At 43.4% G+C, this 20,829-nt stretch overlaps 1 protein-coding gene across 3 annotated transcripts in view; it reads right to left on the minus strand.

The window, feature by feature from the left end:
• Positions 1 to 20,829, minus strand: part of SCFD2 (sec1 family domain containing 2) — a 692,911-nt gene that overhangs the window by 253,445 nt on the left and 418,637 nt on the right. The gene's annotated exons all lie outside the window — the stretch shown is intronic.

Consider the following 20,829-nt stretch of genomic DNA (forward strand, 5'->3'; position numbering starts at 1 on the left):
TCCAGATTTGTTCCAGGAGCATGGTTATACATTATGAGAATCAATCGAGGACCAATGGACAGTGCTGCAAAGGTGACACATTTATCACGCGGCTGACATTTTAAAGCCATACATCTCCTGCAAGAATTCGCTTATCTTTCTTGCGCTATCAGCATGATCCCCCGGCTTTCTATGATCCAAGAAAGATGTGCTGGTGTTAAAGATTGAGAAAACACTTTGTGATTAAATATTACATTAGTCCAACGCGATGACCTCTTAGTGAAAGGCCATACGTTTACGCACAGGCGGGCTAACACTCTCCCCATTATCAGGCATCCGGAGCTATGTGGACACTCTTGCTTTAATGCTTTAGCAGTCAGAGACTGTATAAATTGCCTGCTATTTCCTCGGAAATGACTAATGGCGCATTGATTAAATGCATATTTTATTGTAAATGACAAATGGTTTACTTGTGGTCATTTATCGCACTTTGATTATTGATAAATTACGTCTTGAGGAATGACACCTCCTGCTATGGTATTATTTCATCTTGCAGAACCGTGATGATAGATAAGTGCACTAATCGAGCAGCTTGCACTTATCAGCTTGCGGACAGCTTCACTAATGCAAAAGATGAATAACTAAAAAGAACAGGACCAAGTATGGTATGGATACAGAGAGCAAGAAAAACACACGTGTATTTCAACACAGTATTCCAGTGTACCGACCTATTGGTAGTGGAGCGCTCGGCAAACACTGACTCGGCACAAACCACTAGATAACATCTACAAGAGGTAACAAAAACAATAAACTTATTGAAAGAGTAAAACTTGAAAAACCTGATATCCCATCATCCTTGGAGTCCGTGATCAAAAAGTTTATAGACCAAAGGAAGCCATATTATAAGATAGGGCCCTCTCCTTGCTGGTTCATGCACATCACACATTTAGACTACGTGCACACAAGATTTTCTGCAGCAGATTGGCATGAAGAAAATTACACAAGGTAGAATAAAAAAATCTGGATTGTAAACTGTCGGGCAGCGTGGATTTAAAAGTTTCTTTGCAGCAAACATTGAGCGGGTCTGCAGCAAAACTGAAATCTGCATCAATTTCACTTCTAAGAAAACATCCATACTGTTTATCGCCATGGTGGATTTCGTGAAGCAGATCAGTCCCCTGAGGATGAGTACAAGGGCTGAAAAGGAAAAACTCTATACTCTACACACTGGTTGCATTTCGTTTTAGGCCATTAGCCCCATTAAATGTTCTGCATTTTCATTGTGTCGTTGTCATAATGACAATCTATCTGTTGGGAGTATAAACGCTTGAAAGCATTTAAGTCACAACTATTGGGAAGTGTGCATGAACGGCACTTGGCTGCGTGGCTCTGGGAAGTATTCCCGGTGAGTCCGTAGGGGACTCATCCTAAATAGTACCCATGGGGAACCAACTGATTGGTGCCGAGTGTGCAATGTGCTTGAGATGGGCAAAGCTGTGTCATGGGAACAAATTAAAGCACACTCAGTGTGTCAGAGGATACAAAGGCCTCTGATTCCCAACACTCTGGGTCAGTGGCAGTGCCATACAAACCTGTATGATCCACATGGATGGAGTAGTGGATGGTTGGTGGATGGCCACCATGTCCCAACAAGGCTGCAACGTCAGCAAGGATGTGGCAATCATGTTTCAGGTTGTAAAGATGGGGAGAGGGCTGGTCAGCCCCTTTACAGTCCCTGAAGGTGTGACTATGACCTCAGCAAAGTTTCTAACTGACAACTTTCTTTCATTGTACAAAAAGAAGAACCGTACCATCCATCACTTTCATACATGACAAAGCACCATCTCATACTGTAAAGAATACCTCTGAGTTACTGGCTGCTATGGGCATACAAGGAGAGAAACTCATGGTGTGGCCACCATCCTCCCTTGACGTCAACTCTTTTGAGAACCTTTGGAGTATCCTCAACAAAAGATCTATGAGGGTGGATGGCAGTTCACATCAATACAGCAGCTCTGGGAGGCTATTGTGACATCCTGCAAAGAAATTCCATCAGAAACTATCCAAAAACTCAAGTTCAGTGGATGCAAAAATTGTGAAGGTGATATCCAAGAAGTAGCAAATGTGACCTCTTAATGCTGCAAATTCAAAATATGACCATTTTCACTTCTCTACAAACTGTAAAACTTGGCTGTGCATAATAATTTGGAACACAAAAATACTGTTATCATTGGGAGGGTTGTCCAATAAAATGTGATTTATCAGCTAACATTTAACTATTTGAACACTATACGGACTCCTTTGCACAACCATTTAGGAAAAACAGATAAAAATAGTATTTGCATAATAACTTAGAATACGGAGTATATACATAGGAAAGAGGGATAAAACTGGTCCAAGCTGGCTCCACTTACAATCTTTTTCATAGTGGTTGACTCTACAGAATACATGTCCTAGGGTATCACCGAAAACCAGGCAATCCGGAAATTGGGAACAGAAAATGAACCCAAACAGTAGGACCCCAACTGAAATGAGAGTCAATGCAGATTACGTTCCAGTCCCCGGAGAGATGGTTGACATCACCATCCCTGCATGCCAACATCGCTGGTCCTCACCCATGGATTCAAGCTCTGTCCATCCAGTCTTGTGCAGTACTTTTTACAAGTATTCCACAGATAACAGATATGGGACAGCAGGGTGATTAGTCAGGCATTTTAATGGCTAAGATAAAGATATAGAACTTCCTAGTTTATTCAGTAAGACAATACTTTCCATGGCAATATACACTTTCCCTAAAAATAGGCACAAAAATAACATTAGAGTCTATAAATAATCCAATGCATTCCTGGAGACAGAATGTAGGTCATGTATTAAAAAAGACATTTCACACTGAAGATTGCACAGAAAGATAAAAATGGAAAAATGATAACTTGCTAAAACCACACAATACTTTTTATAGGTTCTATTTTTAGAGTTTGTTATTCGCTTGAAAGGAAAGATCTCAAAAAAGCTATATGCACTATAAGAAAATAGTATGCAAAAACAGCCAGGACTGTCCAAAGTGCACCCAATGGGGCTTGGGTAGCAAAGGTGGTACAGTGGTATTCCCAGATCATATCCATAACTGATGAGCACATGGCCGTGATCAGCAACCATCAATGTGGGTAACTGCTGGAGACGATTTAGCCCAGATTTCCATTGGCAACATTACCCATTCCTGTACTACTGAGAAAGTGTGCACTGTATCTATGGAGCAGGCTCAGGAGCAAAGCCTGCACCATACAGCATGGGTGCTGGCAGTGTCTAACAGATACCAGGGGAAGAGTCTTGAGGAGATCATTTGCATATTCCCAGTGCCTTCTGGGATAAGTGAAGAGTCTCCGCGAGCTCAACGATCACTGGGTTTTGGCCGTTGCAGCTGAAAAGAGGAAATCGGAAAAACCGTGCGCCGATATTTTGGCTCATCTTTCATCGTTTTTAAGAAATCTCAAGATGGAAGAGGCCAGGAGCCATTTGGTGAGCTGCATTTCTTGCTACATGTTCACAGATTTACCAGTGGAAAAGCCAAACTTCACATGCCACAAATGCAAGCTTGTGTCCCTGTTGGAGGAAAAGTTGCAAAATCTCGAAGAGAGGTTAGCTACGTTGAAGATCATTATGGAAGGTGAAGAGTTCTTGGACAGAGCAGAATTATCTCTTCATGTTACAGAAAGAGAAGAAATTCGAAGTGCACCTGAAGAAACAGAGGAATGGAGACATGTGACCCAGAGAAGCAGGAGGATCAGGAGGCAGTCAGCACCCATACTTCTCAGGAACCAGTACCAGGCTCTCACGCAGGAAAACGATGAAGAAATACATCAGGATAAGACTTTGCCAACAAACAGCAACCTTGTACGCCTTCAGAGTCCTCCTGGATGGAGAAAGAAAAATGTTGTGAAGAAGAAACGGAGAGTGGTGGTCATGGGGGATTCCCTGTTGAGAGGAACAGAGGCCGCTATCTGCAGACCGGATATAACTTCAAGAGAAATGTGCTGTCTTCCAGGTGCAAAAATTAAACATGTGTCTGACAGGATATCAGGACTCTTCAGACCTACAGATGACTACCCATTCCTGCTACTACATGTGGGGACAAATGACACCGCAAGAAACGACCTGGAAACCATCAGCAGAGACTTTGAAGACTTAGGCAAGAAAGTGAAAGAACTGGGAGCGCAGGTGGTCTTCTCTTCCATCCTCCCAGTGCATGGCCATGGAACAAGGAGGTGGAATAAGATTCTGCAGGTGAACAACTGGCTACGTCGATGGTGCCGTCAGCAACGTTTTGGATTTCTGGATCACGGAGTGAATTACTTATACGATGGACTACTTGCTAGAGATGGGGTGCATCTTACGAAGACTGGAAAGCATGTATTTGGAAGTCGCCTTGCTACACTTGTAAGGAGAGCTTTAAACTAGAACAACATGGGAAGGGAAGCAAAAGACCAGAAAAAGCCATACACCTGACAAATGCTATTGAGAACTCTGCTATTAGAAGTGGAAAGGAAGAACAAAGACGAAAGAATCTAATTAATAAAAATATTGGAGAAAGAGAAACCAATCACAAACTAAAATGTTTCTATACTAATGCACAAAGCATGGGCAACAAACAAGGAGAATTGGAACTACTAACACAGGAAAATAAATATGATGTCATTGGAATCACTGAAACTTGGTGGGACAATACACATGATTGGAGTACAAGACTAGAAGGATACAACTTATTTGCAAGAAACAGACTTGATAAACGAGGAGGGGGTGTCGCATTGTATGTTAGAAACGCGTATATCTGCACAGAGATTGAAGCTTCAGAGACTGGGAGTTCTGTGGAAACTGTTTGGGTAAGAATACAAGGACAGAACAATGTAAAGGACACCATTGTAGGCATTTACTACAGGCCGCCTGTGCAAGCTGAAGATATGGATGAACTCTTTATGCATCAAATGGCCAAGTTCTCCAAAAAATATGACATAGTTGTCATGGGAGATTTCAACTATCCAGACATTTGTTGGGAATCTCTCTCAGGCAAAACTAACAGGTCAAGGAAATTCTTATCCTCTCTTGCTGACAACTTTATCTTCCAAAAGGTAAGGGAGAAAACAAGGGGAACTGCTACCTTGGATCTAATCCTTATAAACAGGGAGGAAATGGTTGAGGAGGTAAAAGTGGCTGGGACCCTAGGAGGTAGCGACCATGCTATTTTAGAATTTTGGATAACTAGAGGCGGAAGACCTGTGAAGACTCAGACGTCAAGGTTAGATTTCAGAAAGGCAGATTTTAAGGGATTCAGAAAGAGAATTGGAGGGATCCAATGGCTGGATATCCTTAAAGACAAAAATGTCCAGGAAGGATGGGAAATCTTGAAAAATGAAATTCTCAAAGCACAGTTGTTAACAATTCCGAAAAGAGGGAAGAATAGGAAGCATTTAAGGAAACCAGGATGGATGAACACAGAACTTAAGCACATGCTAAAAAGGAAGAAAAAAATGTTTATAAAATGGAAAGAGGGAGGCATATCTAAAGAAGAATATAATGCTGTCTGCAGAACCTGCAGGGCACAAATCATATTATCTAAAGCTGAAAATGAATTGAGGCTTGCAAGAGATGTCAAAAGCAATAATAAAGGATTTTGGGGATATGTCAAAAGTAAAAGAAAAGTCAAAGATGCTATAGGATTTTTACAGGATGAAAATGATGAAATGGTAAGACAGGATGTTGAGAAGGCTGAACTTTTAAATTCCTATTTTGCATCTGTTTTCTCTCAGAAAGGAAATGTAACATCAACTGTTATTCACTGTCCTATTAAGGGAATAGAAGAATCCAGGATATCTATAAACAGAAAGATAGTGAGGAAACACTTAGCTAACCTAAATGAATTCAAGTCTCCAGGTCCAGATGAATTACACCCCAGAGTACTGAAGGAGATAGCAGAAGAAATTTTTTAACCCCTCTCCATAATCTTTGAAAATTCTTGGAGAAGAGCAAATGTTGTCCCGATCTTCAAAAAGGGGAAGAAGGTGGACCCAGGTAACTATAGGCCGGTGAGTCTGACTTCTATACCAGGAAAGATCTTTGAACAAATTATTAAACAACATGTATGTCAATACCTGGATAAGAATGAAGTGATTAAACAGAGTCAGCATGGGTTTGTAACTAATAAGTCATGTCAGACTAACTTATTTCCTTCTATGATGGTATCACTGATTGGGTGGATCAAGGAAATGCTGTAGATATAGTATATCTTGACTTCAGCAAAGCATTTGACAAAGTCTCTCATACAATCCTTATTGAAAAAATGACTAAGTATGGAATGGACAAGGCAACTATTAGGTGGATTCATAACTGGCTTAGTGATCGGACCCAAAGAGTGGTCGTAAATGGCTGCACATCCAGTTGTAAGAATGTCTCAAGTGGGGTACCACAGGGCTCTGTCCTGGGCCCTGTATTGTTCAACATCTTTATCAACGATTTAGATGAAGGAATTGAGGGTAAACTGATTAAATTTGCTGATGACACAAAGCTAGGAGGGATAGCTAATAGTAGAGAAGAGAGAGAGAGGATTCAAAAAGATTTAAATAAACTGGAGAAGTGGGCAGCAACTAACAGAATGGTTTTTAACAGGGAGAAATGCAAAGTACTACATCTGGGCAATAAAAATGAAAAAAGCATATATAGAATGGGAGGAATAGGGCTAAGTGACAGCACATGTGAAAAAGACTTGGGTATACTAATAGATCACAGACTGAATATGAGTCAACAGTGTGATGCAGCAGCAAAAAAGGCAAATGCAATTCTAGGATGTATTAACAGAAGCATACAGTCTAGATCACGTGAAGTCATTATTTCCCTCTACTCCTCTTTGGTCAGACCTCATCTGGAATATTGTGTCCAGTTTTGGGCACCACATTTTAAAAAAGACATCAACAAACTGGAGCAAGTTCAGAAAAGAGCGACCAGAATGGTGACCGGTCTGCAAACCCTGTCTTATGAGGAAAGGTTGCAGGATTTGGGAATGTTTAGTTTGCAAAAGAGAAGACTGAGAGGAGACTTAATAGCTGTCTACAAATATCTAAAGGGCTGTCACATTGTAGAAGGATCAACTTTATTCTCATTTGCACAAGGAAAGACTAGAAGTAATGGGATGAAACTGAATGGGAGGAGACACAGATTAGATATTAGAAAAAACTTTTTGACAGTTAGAGTGATCAATGAGTGGAGCAGGCTGCCACGAGAAGTGGTGAGTTCTCCTTCAATGGAAGTCTTCAAACAGAGGCTGGACAGACATCTGACTGGGATGATTTAGCGAATCCTGCTTTGAGCAGGGGGTTGGACCAGATGGCCCAGGAGGTCCCTTCCAACTCTACGATTCTGTGATTCTATGATTCTAATTCAGCTAGCTCAGATTGTAGCAGTTTCACCCTTTAGATGCTTATTTTAAATGAAGGGGGGAGTTACCATTATACTGTAAGACATGTAATGACTGACAGTCTGCTCTCCTGATCTACATGTCTTACACTGGTAACGCCTCCTTTCATTTACAATAGTCTTTGGAGGCAAATTTTCAAGTGGTTCTATGTCCGGCCCACAGATCTTAATAGCTCATTTACATATAAGAAAAACATGGCTTTCTCTGGAATAAGACATCGGATAACAGATATGTGATCTGGAATACTGTGTCCAGTTCTGGGCACCATAATTTGAAAAAGACATCAGAAACCTGGAGCAAGTTTAGAGAAGAGCTAACAGGATGGTGAGCGGACTGCAAACCATGTCCTACGAGGAGGTTAATGGAGCTGGGAATGTTAAGCTCGCAAAAAAGAAGGCTAAGAGGAGACTTAATAATGGTCTACAAATATCTGAAGGGCTGTCACAACGTAGGAAGGATCAGCTTTATTCTCATTTGCACATGGAAACATGAGAAGCAATGTGATGAAGCTGAAAGGGAGAAAATATATATTAGATATTAGAAAAAGCTATTTTGACGGTGAGGGTGATCAATGAGTGGAACAGGCTGCCACGAGAGGTGGTGAGTTCTCCTTCAATGGAAGTCTTCAAACAGAGGCTGGACAGACATCTGTCTGAGATGGTTTCGTGAATCCTGCATTGAACAGGGGGTTGGATAAGATGACCCTAGAGGAACCTTCCAACAGTAGCATTCTATGATATCAAGGCATCGTTTTATTCAGATTTTTATCACCTACATGCCCATATAGACGGCTTTGGTGGGTTGATTCTACTGACAGGCTCCCTTTAAGATGTTCAGACTCCATAGCAGCAGGCTAAATAATTTTGTGGCAGGTAGCCATTTCTCACGCTATGCTATTCCATCCTCATGCATGCTCAGATTGCCAAGTAGACATATGCTTTAAATATGAAGGTTGGCGTGAGCTGCTGACAGTCTCCTCCAGCAATGGTTTATTGCTGTGAAAACAAATGGATTGGGTGTAACAATTCAACATGCCCAATCCTTCTCGCACCAGACATCATCTGTCAGGAAATCAGGAGGTCCCTATATACCCTGAAGAGTTAGCTGATTTTATTCTGTTTTGTAGGGTGGTCTTTTATCTGTAAGGATCAGCGATCAGTCTAATCTTCCGCACTGAATCACTGACTTCAGTGCCCAACTTTGCGAGAACAGTACCATGTATACATAGAGGATACAGGAACGGCAGCTCTTGAACATATATTTATTCTGAAAGCGGTATCCACACCTAAGGAATGGTGATTATTTCCCTGCTGCAGATTCCCGCACTTGACACCAGTGAGCTGAGGATGTGATTTTCAGAAGCTGTAATTTCATGTAAATGAGAAGTCACATTGCAGCTACAAAGTGCGGCTGCCTCGTTACATAACCTTGAGAGACGCTCATGGGAAGTCATTATATAATTTCTACCTTTATCAGAAAAGATCTATATCTATAGAGACCTTCACCTGCGGCCATCTCATCCTTCACCCTGATAAATGCTTTATCATACTCTAATCTATTGTCACATCACACATTTATTTTATTAAGTAAATAAATGTAATTTCTACAAACGTGATTTATATACCGAGATAACCAGAGCGAATGTTCATTAGTACATGGTGATTTTAGGGAAACAAGAGAATATGAACAGAAGGCGGTATTTATACGGTATGTGCTCCAGGGGGACATCACTAGTATACTGTTATGATTGGGTCACTGAGGAGGAAAACAAAACCAAGCTAAGTCACAGAAAACCAGAAAGGTTGGTAACTACGCGGATTGCAGAACCCTGATCCTAACCACATAGCTAAGGGTGGTTTCACATTAGCGTTTAAGGCCGCGTCGGCTTCCGCACGGCCGCCGCTAAGCCCCGCCCACTGCCGCACCTCCGCCGGTAGCTCCGCCTACGGGCGCATGACGCTGCATGCGTCCCCTATCTTTAGCACTGGGGACGCAGGCCATGCACAGGTATGCATTTGGCGGCGCATGCGTCTTTTTGACGAGTGCGCTGACCAGCGCCAATGCAACCTGTTGCAATTTGGTGCTCTCGGCGCACCGTCAAAAGGACGCATGCACCGCCAAACGCATACCTGCGCACGGCCTGCGTCCCCAGTGATAAAGATAGGGGACGCAGGACGCATGCAGCGTCATGCGCCCGTAGGCAGAGCTACCAGCGGAGGCACGGCAGGGGGCGGAGCTTAGTGGCAGCCGTGCGCAGGCCGATGCTGTGGCCTTAAACGCTAATGTGAAACCACCCTAACAGCAGCCGTGGAGCCTACCTACGATGATTCTAGACACCTCGTCACAGCCGGAGGACTAAATAAGCCTAAAGCAAGAAAAGGGGATATCTAAACTGCCCCAGAGCACACCCCAAAGGAATAGACAGCCCCCACACATGGACTGATGGTGAAACAAGATGAAAGCACAAACACAGGTAGGAAAATAGGCTGAGCAAACGATGGGGCCCACACTAACTAGAAAGGACAGGAAAAGAAAAATACTGTCTGCAACCACGCCAAAAAACCCTGCAAAAATGTCCAACACTTCTGATAGCAAAAAAACCCTGAAGTCACTAAACTTCACCCACTATATCAGCACTCAGGCATATTCTGAGAACAGAGCAAAAAGAGGCCAATCTAATAAGGGACAAAAAGCAAACTGGCACATACAGTAACATAAGAGTGGAAATTCAGCACAGACCCAGCCGGCTGACCACACAAAAAACTGAATAGACCAAACAAAATCAAATGTGAACATTAGCAGAGACAACTTAGCTTGAGAAGGCAGGATCTGAGCCGGAAACAAAGACCTCAGGAGGCAGGAAGAAATCACCAGCATGGGAATAGGGAGTCAGCTGTCTTAAATCCAGTCTGAGATTCCAGATGTCCAATCCTCATCCTCATTATCAGGTGGTAGGTCTGTTAATTAGATCAGCTTCATTACCTCCTGCCACCACCAGAGGGAGCCAGGAAAGAGAACTCACAACTCCTCTGTCAGCACAAACAGTTCCCTCGCCAGAAACCAAAGGCAGACCAGAAAATGAGTTCACAACAGTATACACTGCGTACAGAAATATTAACAAGTGACTATTTGACCATATCGTCATTTTTATGCAGATTTTCCATCTCTGAGTGGTATAAACGTGAATGCTGATTGAATGAAGCAGATCAGGTGATGTGCACTGATGTAATGAGGGAGGTGCAGCCTAAGGATACAACACCCTTTATTAGACGTACATTCAGCTGAAGTGTATTGCAGTGCACAGGCTCATCGGCTCTGTGCATGGGAAAACACGCTGCTGGAAAACAAAAGGCCAGCAGCTGACCTCAGCATGCACTAGACTTGGGGCACAGGGCAGTGACGTCACGCATTCCCGTCGCTTGCACGCTGAAGTCAGCTGCCATCTTCAGAAGAAGCTTGTGGAAGGAGATCCCAAACGTGTGACCTAAGTCATTCAGTTTAAGGGCAATGGTACCAAATACTAATGTAATGTGTTGTGGTAGAGCGGCTCACTCGGCTACACACGGCGGTAGACACGGGTACACTGCGGCTTTAAGACCTTCCTTGGGTTTATTGTAGGCAGCATAAACCAAGGTGTAGTAAAGAAAATACAGCCCTATGGGCAAAACAGGAAAACAAAATGGTGGCAGAACAAACAGTCCTTCTGTGAGTGGGGTTCCTCCCGCTTACGGCTGGCAGAACACACACTGTTCAGCTTCACAAGCTCAAGCAACACTTTCCTGGAGCGCTCCTTCTACAGGCCCACACTGAAAGCTCTTTCCTTCAGCCATTTAAGCCCAGACCATGTGACTCCTCCACCACGTGACTGATCACATGACTGTGACTTCCTTTCAGCACACAGTGGTGCTAGCTCTGTAGGTGGAGATATGGGGGACACTCTCCCACCCGCTCTATGAATGTCCCCTTAAAAACCATCCCATAACATAACTTAACCCTGTGCTGGAGGAAATAAAACTCTGGATTTTATATCACTGATGCCATTAGGTGTAGTGAAACATACCTCCCCTCTATTACATTACTAATGACAAGTGAATATTACAACCCCATTTCTATTATAAAACAACCAGCTAGAGTCAATGCAAGGCTACATGTTAGTGGAAACTTTTTTTGTTATAGTAGCCAGACACCTCCGTGATATTATGTTCAGGTAGCGCCTCTTAGTGGCTATATAGAGAATTGCAATGAATAGTTGCATGTTGCAATGCTGCCCTCTGCTGGAAGCTGTCACTAAATGTAATAAGCAGCAGCTTTATTTTATTACACAGGGGTTTTGTTTTTAACATCCACGTATTTTACAAATTGATATGAAAGACACATTAGACGTGTATCATCTATTGTGAAGGTGATGACGCACGTGAGGCTCCTTGAATAAAGTGAGCAATAAGCTTGTATCTTAATTGCTTAAGGAATTTTTGTGATGACTGTTTCCTTTACAGGGGAAGAGCGACCTCTGCTGTATAATTTTAGAAATGCAATAAAGATCAACAATTTTTAGCACAGTGAGCCCCATCAGGGACAGTGATGATGTCTGTAAAGCGCTGCGGAAATTAATGGTGCTTTATAAGTAGGATAATAAGGATCTGCAATTAGATATTTAAGAAGAAATATCAGTCACAATATTAATTTTTTGCTGTACTTGCAAAATTTATTTTTATTTACTTTATTAAATAACATTTATTATTTAATTTATTAATGTACTTAATTTATTTTTTATTTCATTTATTATGTAATTTTGGACTGTACTTGTAATTTAGAAGACTACTATAATATGTGATTAATCTAATTTCATGTCTCGCTCTTTTCCAAATTCAAGGGCTCAGACTGAGCGCAAGGTTTGTGCTTAGTGTGAGACTGCACGGTGTCCTACTACGTGATTTATGGTGGCGTCCGTCATCATAATAGCAGGTTTATGTACACGATACACATGCAATGCAAAGTTAGGAAAGTGTTGAGATCTTTTCTGAAGCCTTTATAGATCGAAGTATTTTATGGTTCTTCTGTACCATTAAACATATTATTAATGTGTGACTGTTAAAAATACTTCGCACAGCCTGACAACTACAAGCCACAACCAGTAATAGACAATGACAGTACAATAGAGGAGGACTGCGACTACCATAGACCCCTAAGCTTGTGGCCATATAACATACACATGACCATATGCCATAGGAGACCCCTGTGCACTTTATACGACATGCAACACACAGGTATGATACCGCATCACTAATAGTAACTAAGAACAAAAAATTGTTGTTGAAGCAGAAGATGCCTCCACAAAAATAATAATTCATTTTAGCCATCTCCCAGCTTTCCAAGCCTGAAGTGGTGAAAAGACGCTACTAACAATGGAACATATGCACCGCAAGTCGATTTGTTGGTGCACTTTCAGCACTTTTTCCGGCGGGGTCCACCTGGATAAGATGTCATGCGCACATACCCTTACACACAATGTATAAAAAAGATTGTGCATTAAAGGGAACCTTTCACCACCCCAGGGTGTTTTTCAGTTAAAGAGCCACCTTCAGCAGCACTAAGGCTGCATTCTGTGAAGGTGGCTCTTCTTTTTCTGACCCTTAGTAAAGCTGAAATATCTACTTTTATAAATAGCTCCTCATACCTGTAATGTGTCCCATAGGTATGGTGTGTCCCCCCTGTATCAGCCACCTACCATCCGTCCATCATGCCTCTGTCCTGTGCGTGGGCGCCGCCCACCATCTGTCCATCATGATGCCCTTGTGCGTCGCTGCCTCCTCCTGTTTTGAATTCCGGCGCCTGCGCTGTGACGAGAGTTCTCGAGAAGGCGCAGTGCGCTCTGCCCGAGAACCGACATCAGGCTATTGCGCCTGCGTGTTGCAGAGGCCCCAGCCCCGCAGTGTGAATACATCATAACCAGTGGCGTAGCAACTGTTTGTGGCGCCCGGGGCGGTCGAAAAATTTGCCGCCCCTTTGGTCAATGATAATGCGGATTCCGGAAGCATCCGAAGAGCCCACACTACACTCAAAGATATAATTTTTAGTCTGCTACTAAAGGTACAGTCACACTTAGCGATCTACCAGTGATATGACGCGGTCAGGATCGCTGGTACATCGCTAAGTGGTCGCTAGTGAGCTGCCACACAGGCAGACGTGGCGATCCTACGTCCTCCCACCCGGCTCCACGCTCGTCGCTCGTCTCGCCGCAGGAAGCTGACGACAAGAAACAGTCCTGGACGTTCTCGCGCGATCAGCGATAATCAGCGGGGGAGCGGGTCGTAGGTAAGTATCACACACAGCGATGTCGCTAGCAATATCGCTATATCGTCACAAGTTATAGCGATATTGCTAGCGATATCACTTAGTGTGACACTACCTTTACTCTGCTGTTATTATTTCTAAATTTCTAGACTTTCATCTTCTTGCAGTTCTCTATATATACACGGGTATAGGATGTGTATGAAATCCAGCAGACCTGTGTATGCGGTCATACATGATGAGAGGAACCCCGGCCCCTGCACTCGGCTGGGGGCCACCGTACGGCTGTGTACTTAAGGAGCATCCCCAGAATGACAACCGATGGCGGCGGTGTGACATCACATCACTACGACCATTAGACAGGACGGCTAGATGAGGTCTCCACCATCATCATCTACGACGCAGGACAGAACACTGCAGATGATTGGTGGCATTGGACTGGCTGCAGCGGTCACGCGACACCCCTTCCAGACATTGATGACCATAGATTGCCCAAGACTCTGCTGTGAGCGTGATGAGCGGCGCTGATCCAGGGGGCAAGAATAGGATTTGGGGGTCTCGGCTTAATTATTCCACCTTGGACCCAACAATAAGTGATGGAAATCCCCTTAAACTGTGGTGTAGAGATGAGGAGACCACCCAGCACCGGCCTCACTATCAGGGGGCGCAGAGAATTGCCCCATTTATATCACATCAGGACTACAACCCCCAGAAGACACCCCCACAGTAATGTGCCTGCCCCACACCCCAGGACGCAAGTAATGAGGGGCAGAGAACTGGTGACAGTACAGACCCCAAGGAGCCCTTGTGGGGTCCCAGACGAGGACTGTGGGCTGCCAGTGTGTGTGCCCACCTCCACCTGCCCTGCTGTACTGGGCACAGGAATGGCGCTGGTGTCGGGCACTCACACACCACCGGAGACCTCTCACCTTGTCAGACGGCGGCTCCGCCATGAATGAATGGGGCCTCGGCCCATCCTCCCGGGAAGGCTGCCAGCGTCCCCACTTCCTCCACAGCCCCCAGCGCCGAAGCCGCCTCAGTACCGAGGAGCAAAGGCTGGAGGGGGCGGGACGCTGCTGAACGACGTCACAGCCCGCCCCTTTTATCGATGGCGAACAGGCCGCTCTGCTCAGCCTCATGTGCCCGCACACAGGCCGGCCCGATGCTGCTGCACTGTGCCTCCGCGCTTCTCCCACAAAGGAGATGAATTGCTGCTGCTGCCGCGCCGCCCCCACACACGTGCCGCCTGGGGCGGACCGCCCCCCCACGCTACGCCACTGATCATAACACACTGTGGGGCGGGATCTGGGGTCTCCACAACGCGCAGGCGCAATAGCCTGATGTCGGTTCTCGGGCAGAGCGCACTGCGCATGTATAATTCCCCTGTGTCTGTGACCCTACTACCCACCCAAATTACAACTCGCTCCTCACCTGGAGCCACTCTGCAGGATTCTCCCCACTGGGCAGTGATGGAAAGAGCACGTCACAATACTGCGCGCACCTCTGAAGAATTAAAGGGCCTGCAGCCAAAAAACGGGCAAAGTGGCTGCGGGCCGCACAAGATCCCCACCCCTGCCATAGAGCAAAGAGCTTGTAAGTGCTGTACTTCTTGCCTGGTAGACAGGCCACCGCTGAAAGACGAAACCTAGGATAGAAACAAAATGGGCATATACCCTGCTGTAAGTAGGAAGCAATAATACTTATAAATTACACTGGGTACTTAGTAAACACTTCTTGATTAAAAAAAAAAAAAGCGTAAACGTCATCCCTCCAGTGCTAAGGTGTACCCAATCGGGACAGTCCTATAATCTAGTATTAAAACCTTACTATGTGTCACAAATAACCTCAATGTGAATAAGGGCTGAGCAGGATTGGGGCCCCACTGTGGTCACCCAGAAATGGGAAGCTAAATAAATGTAATGTCCAGCTCATAGAAAGGGAGGTCACACACTTACAGTTGTGGCCAAAAGTATTGACACCCCTGCAATTCTGTCAGATAATACTCAGTTTCTTCCTGAAAATGATTGCAAACACAAATTCTTTGGTATTATCTTCATTTAATTTGTCTTAAATGAAAAAATACAAAAGAGAATGAAGCAAAAAGCAAAACATTGATCATTTCACACAAAACTCCAAAAATGGGCCAGACAAAAGTATTAGCACCCTCAGCCTAATACTTGGTTGCACAACCTTTAGCCAAAATAACTGCGACCAACCACTTCCGGTAACCATCAATGAGTTTCTTACAATGCTCTGCTGGAATTTTAGACCATTCTTCTTTGGCAAACTGCTCCAGGTCCCTGATATTCGAAGGTTGCCATCTCCAAACTGCCATTTTTAGATTTCTCCACAGGTGTTCTATGGGATTCAGGTCTGGGACTCATTGCTGGCCACCTTAGAAGTCTCCAGTGCTTTCTCTCAAACCATTTTCTAGTGCTTTTTGAAGTGTGTTTTGGGTCCTTGTCCTGCTGGAAGACCCATGACCTCTGAGGGAGACCCAGCTTTCTCACACTGGGCCCTACATTATGCTGCAAAATTTGTTGGTAGTCTTCAGACTTCATAATGCCATGCACACGGTCAAGCAGTCCAGTGCAAGAGGCAGCAAAGCAACCCCAAAACATCAGGGAACCTCCGCCATGTTTGACTGTAGGGACCGTGTTCTTTTCTTTGAATGCCTTCTTTTTTCTCCTGTAAACTCTACGTTGATGCCTTTGCCCAAAAAGCTCTACTTTTGTCTCATCTGACCAGAGAACATTCTTCCAAAACGTTTTAGGCTTTTTCAGGTAAGTTTTGGCAAACTCCAGCCTGGCTTTTTTATGTCTCAGGGTAAGAAGTGGGGTCTTCCTGGGTCTCCTACCATACAGTCCCTTTTCATTCAGACGCCGACGGATAGTACGGGTTGACATTGTTGTACCCTCGGACTGCAGGGCAGCTTGAAATTGTTTGGATGTTAGTCGAGGTTCTTTATCCAACATCCGCACAATCTTGCGTTGAAATTTTCTTGTCAATTTTTCATTTCCATCCACATCTAGGGAGGTTAGCCACAGTGCAATGGGCTTTAAACTTCTTGATGACACTGCGCATGGTAGACACAGGAGCATTCAGGTCTTTGGACATGCACTTGTAGTCTTGAGAATGCTCATGCTTCCTCACAATTTGGTTTCTCAAGTCCTCAGACAGTTCTTTGGTCTTCTTTCTTTTCTCCATGCTCAATGTGGTACACACAAGGACACAGGACAGAGGTTGAGTCAACTTTAATCCATGTCAACTGGCTGCAAGTGTGATTTAGTTATTGCCAACACCTGTTAGGTGCCGCAGGTAAGTTACAGGTGCTGTTAATTACACAAATTAGAGAAGCATCACATGATTTTTCGAACAGTGCCAATACTTTTGTCCACCCTCTTTTTTATGTTTGGTGTGGAATTATATCCAATTTGGCTTTAGGACAATTCTTTTTGTGTTTTTTCATTTAAGACAAATTAAATGAAGATAATAATACCAAAGAATTTGTGTTTGCAATCATTTTCAGGAAGAAACTGAGTATTATCTGACAGAATTGCAGGGGTGTCAATACTTTTGGCCACAACTGTATGTCCATTTTACAATGTTAAAAATTTAAGAAGATGAGACCATCACATTAAATGACAAAACAACTAGAAAATCAGGGAGTGGCTTCAGAAATGGCAGCAAAAATCTGAAAGATAGAATAGATTACAGTTTTCTGCACAATTCGGTTCATATATGGAGGCACTGCAGAACAGAACAAGTGGATGAGATTATACAAAACTCAATCATATGCTACAGACATTCCCTACATGGAAAAAAGATCGCACTACAGATGCCCAAATAGTGCACATTTTCTCTGATGATTTAATTACTATAAGACCGCATTCACACAGTCAGTATTTGGTCAGTATCTTACCTCAGTATTTATAAGCCAAAACCAGGAGAGGAACAATCAGAGGGAAAGTATAATAGAAACACGTCACCACTTCTACTTTATATTTATCACCCACTCCTGGTTTTGGCTTACAAATACTGATCAAATACTGAACGTGTGAACGTGGCTTTGGGGTAACTTTCCACAAAACTATTCCACTACAGAATTTCCATTGTAGGAATTTAAAAAACAACAACAACAAAAAAAACTATTAAATCAGCAGTAAAACTGTAGATTATCTTCTGGAAAAGGAGCAGATTTGTCACACAAATCACCCTTTGTGTTATCCAATGCCCATAACAGTCAAATCCTTAACGTTTATGTTTATTTTTCTGTCGGCTTGTATTTTGCATGGCGAGCTGACATTTTTATCTGCACCATTTTGGGGCTAAAATAGCTTTTTGATTTCTTGAAAAATTATAGATGTGGCATTTTGATTTTTTCTTTCTTTCTGGCACTATAACTTGATAGAATAGAGTTTTACAGTTGTAGCAACACAAGTTTTTTATTATTTCTTTATTATTAAAGTATCGTATATACTCGTGTATAAGCCGAGTTTTTCAGCACATTTTTTTTTTTTTACTGAAAACGTCCCCCTCGCCTTATTGACGAGCTATTTGTCCCAGAAAGGTGGCGGGGGAGGGGGAGCGGCGGAGCAGCAGTTCACAGAGGCAGGAGCTGGCGGCTGTGGCTAAAGCCTGTGCCGCTGCTAAAGAGAAATGAATATTCACTTCTATGTAATAGCGAAAAGTGACAGCCGCCGGCTTCCAGCACACATCCTACTTACCTTCCTGCATCTTGTTCATTCCGGCGCCACCAGCTCTTCCGGCCGAGCGATCACGTGGCCCCGCTCATTAAGGTTATGAATATTCACACTTCTCCACTCCCATAGGCGTGGAGTGAATATTCATTACCTTAATGAGCGGGGACAAGTGATCGCTCCGCAGGAAAAGCTGCTGGCGCCCGAACGAGATGCAGTGAAGGCACACAGGAAGGTAAGTAGGATGTTTTTGATTTTTATTTTAAGAGCCATGCATAAAAGGATAGGGAATAAGGAGCCGTGCATACAAGGATAGGGAATAAGGAGACATGCATACAAGGAGAGGGATGGGGGAGCCATGCATACCAGGATAGAGATGATGCATACCCGGCTTATACTTGAGTCAATAAGTTTACCCAGCTTTTCATGGCAAAATTAGGTGCCTCGGCTTATACTCGAGTGTATTCGGTATACAGGGAAGTATTTTTTTATATTTGGGCATGCGCATCAGTAAAGTAGATAACATCAGTTATGATCAATTTCTCCTAGACTTTAATGTTAAAAAATAGATTCCTCTGCCATCTGTTTAATTTTTGGACAGTCGAAAAAAAAAAATACAGCAGAGCTGATAGAGAAGCAAAAATGTGTTTGCAAGAAGACAAATTTCATGTCTCCTGTTCTGTGTTAGTTACTTGTCTCACACTGGTAACGCTCCTTCATGTAAAATAAGCTCTGGGGGCAGAGTTATCTTCCATGCATCTTCCTCACCAGGGCCTGGAAGAGGTCATTTATATAAAGTGATAAAAGATGATTTCTCAGCAACAACACAGCTGATATGAGACACACAGGGAGGACTGTTTTCAGCAGTCTATAATCTGTATGCCCATATTAACAGTTTCAATAGGTCAAATGTGGTGACAGATTCCCTTTAAGTTCACCAGAATACAGACATGTCTACAGTGATAGACAGTGACACATCCCGTGCTGTGGGGTGACAGTCATGAGACTATACTGGGACTGTTAGGCCGGAGTCACACTACTGAACAACACGGCCGAGTACTATGCGATAAAACATCACGCATCACTCGGCCCAGTGCTACTCTTTGGGGCGATTCAGATCTCCGATTATTTTCTCATGCTGAGTCGGCATGTGAGAACAATTGTAGGATGCTGCAATTGGAAGCGAAACATGGCTCACTCCACCCATACGGCGATATGCGCCGATGCCGGCAGCAGGGGAGATGGAGAAATTATTTTCCCGGTCTCCACTGCAGCTGTGCTCTGATCCTCTCTATGCTAGATGATTGGAGCACAGAGCACTGACTCTTGGCTCTCGCTCACAGCAGAGCAGGAGCTGAGGGTCATTAGCATATCACATCGGATACCCTCGCATGAGAGAATCATCAGATGCCGTACACCGGTGTAACTCCAGCCTCACACTAAATTACGGTAACTATGTAAAAAATACTAAATGCAAAAGTAAATCTCGAAATAACAACAGAAGCAGCATAAAGACAGGTTTAGTAAATTCCACACGGGGAAACATTTGTCCTTCATCTTTATAAAAATCATTACATGAACTTCTTCTTAGGTCACACAATTATCCGACATATAAACAGCGGTGAGATGTATTCTCACTATATAGCTTCTATACGGCAAGGCTTGATGTAATGTAATACTCTCGTCACTTAGTAGTCTTCATCTGCTTTACCATTATTTCATATTATTCCCTTTGACAATTGGTATAATTAGATTTCTTTTCATAGCGCAGTATTGTTGTGGATCATACTGGCAATAAAACTGTCACGGCACATCAATGTACACCTGATGAATTACACTATTGCCTTTCTATAAAAATATGAGCAAATGGTTCCAACTTTCCACAGCTGCGGATCTGCGCTCTGCCGAGGGATTTCTCCCGCGCGATTCTCGCATCCAATCCAAACAGTGATATAAGAGATGCAGATTTATATGGATCAGCCATGAAAAAAGTACCTAAACGTATCCCGCAAAGACTTGTAACAATACCTATATGGATATAGTACAGCAATCCTCAGTGGGTGACGCAGCCAGCCTACACGTGGACAGGTGCCAATGCAATTCACATTAGACATAGGAGAGTTTTTGGGCAACGGTTCACACTAGTCTCTCATAAAATATCCTATAAAGATTTATTGAGTTCTATAAAGTCTTGCTTAGAGACGTGGGAGGGGGGTCTATAGAGATAATTAAGAACCAACTTAATCCTTTAATGGAGAACCATATATAATAAATTAGATAAAAAAAATTAATTGTGTCAGCTCTCTGTTGTTTTTAGTTGAAGTCCTGGCCATACTGTCATAGAGTGACTGACCAGTGTGACATGACCCAACGATTAGTCGGTCACCAAACGGCACA

The sequence above is a fragment of the Dendrobates tinctorius genome, unplaced genomic scaffold (genome assembly GCF_039654945.1).
Source record: "Dendrobates tinctorius isolate UK_male_01 unplaced genomic scaffold, ASM3965494v1 ptg000079l, whole genome shotgun sequence".
Taxonomy (NCBI): domain Eukaryota; kingdom Metazoa; phylum Chordata; class Amphibia; order Anura; family Dendrobatidae; genus Dendrobates; species Dendrobates tinctorius.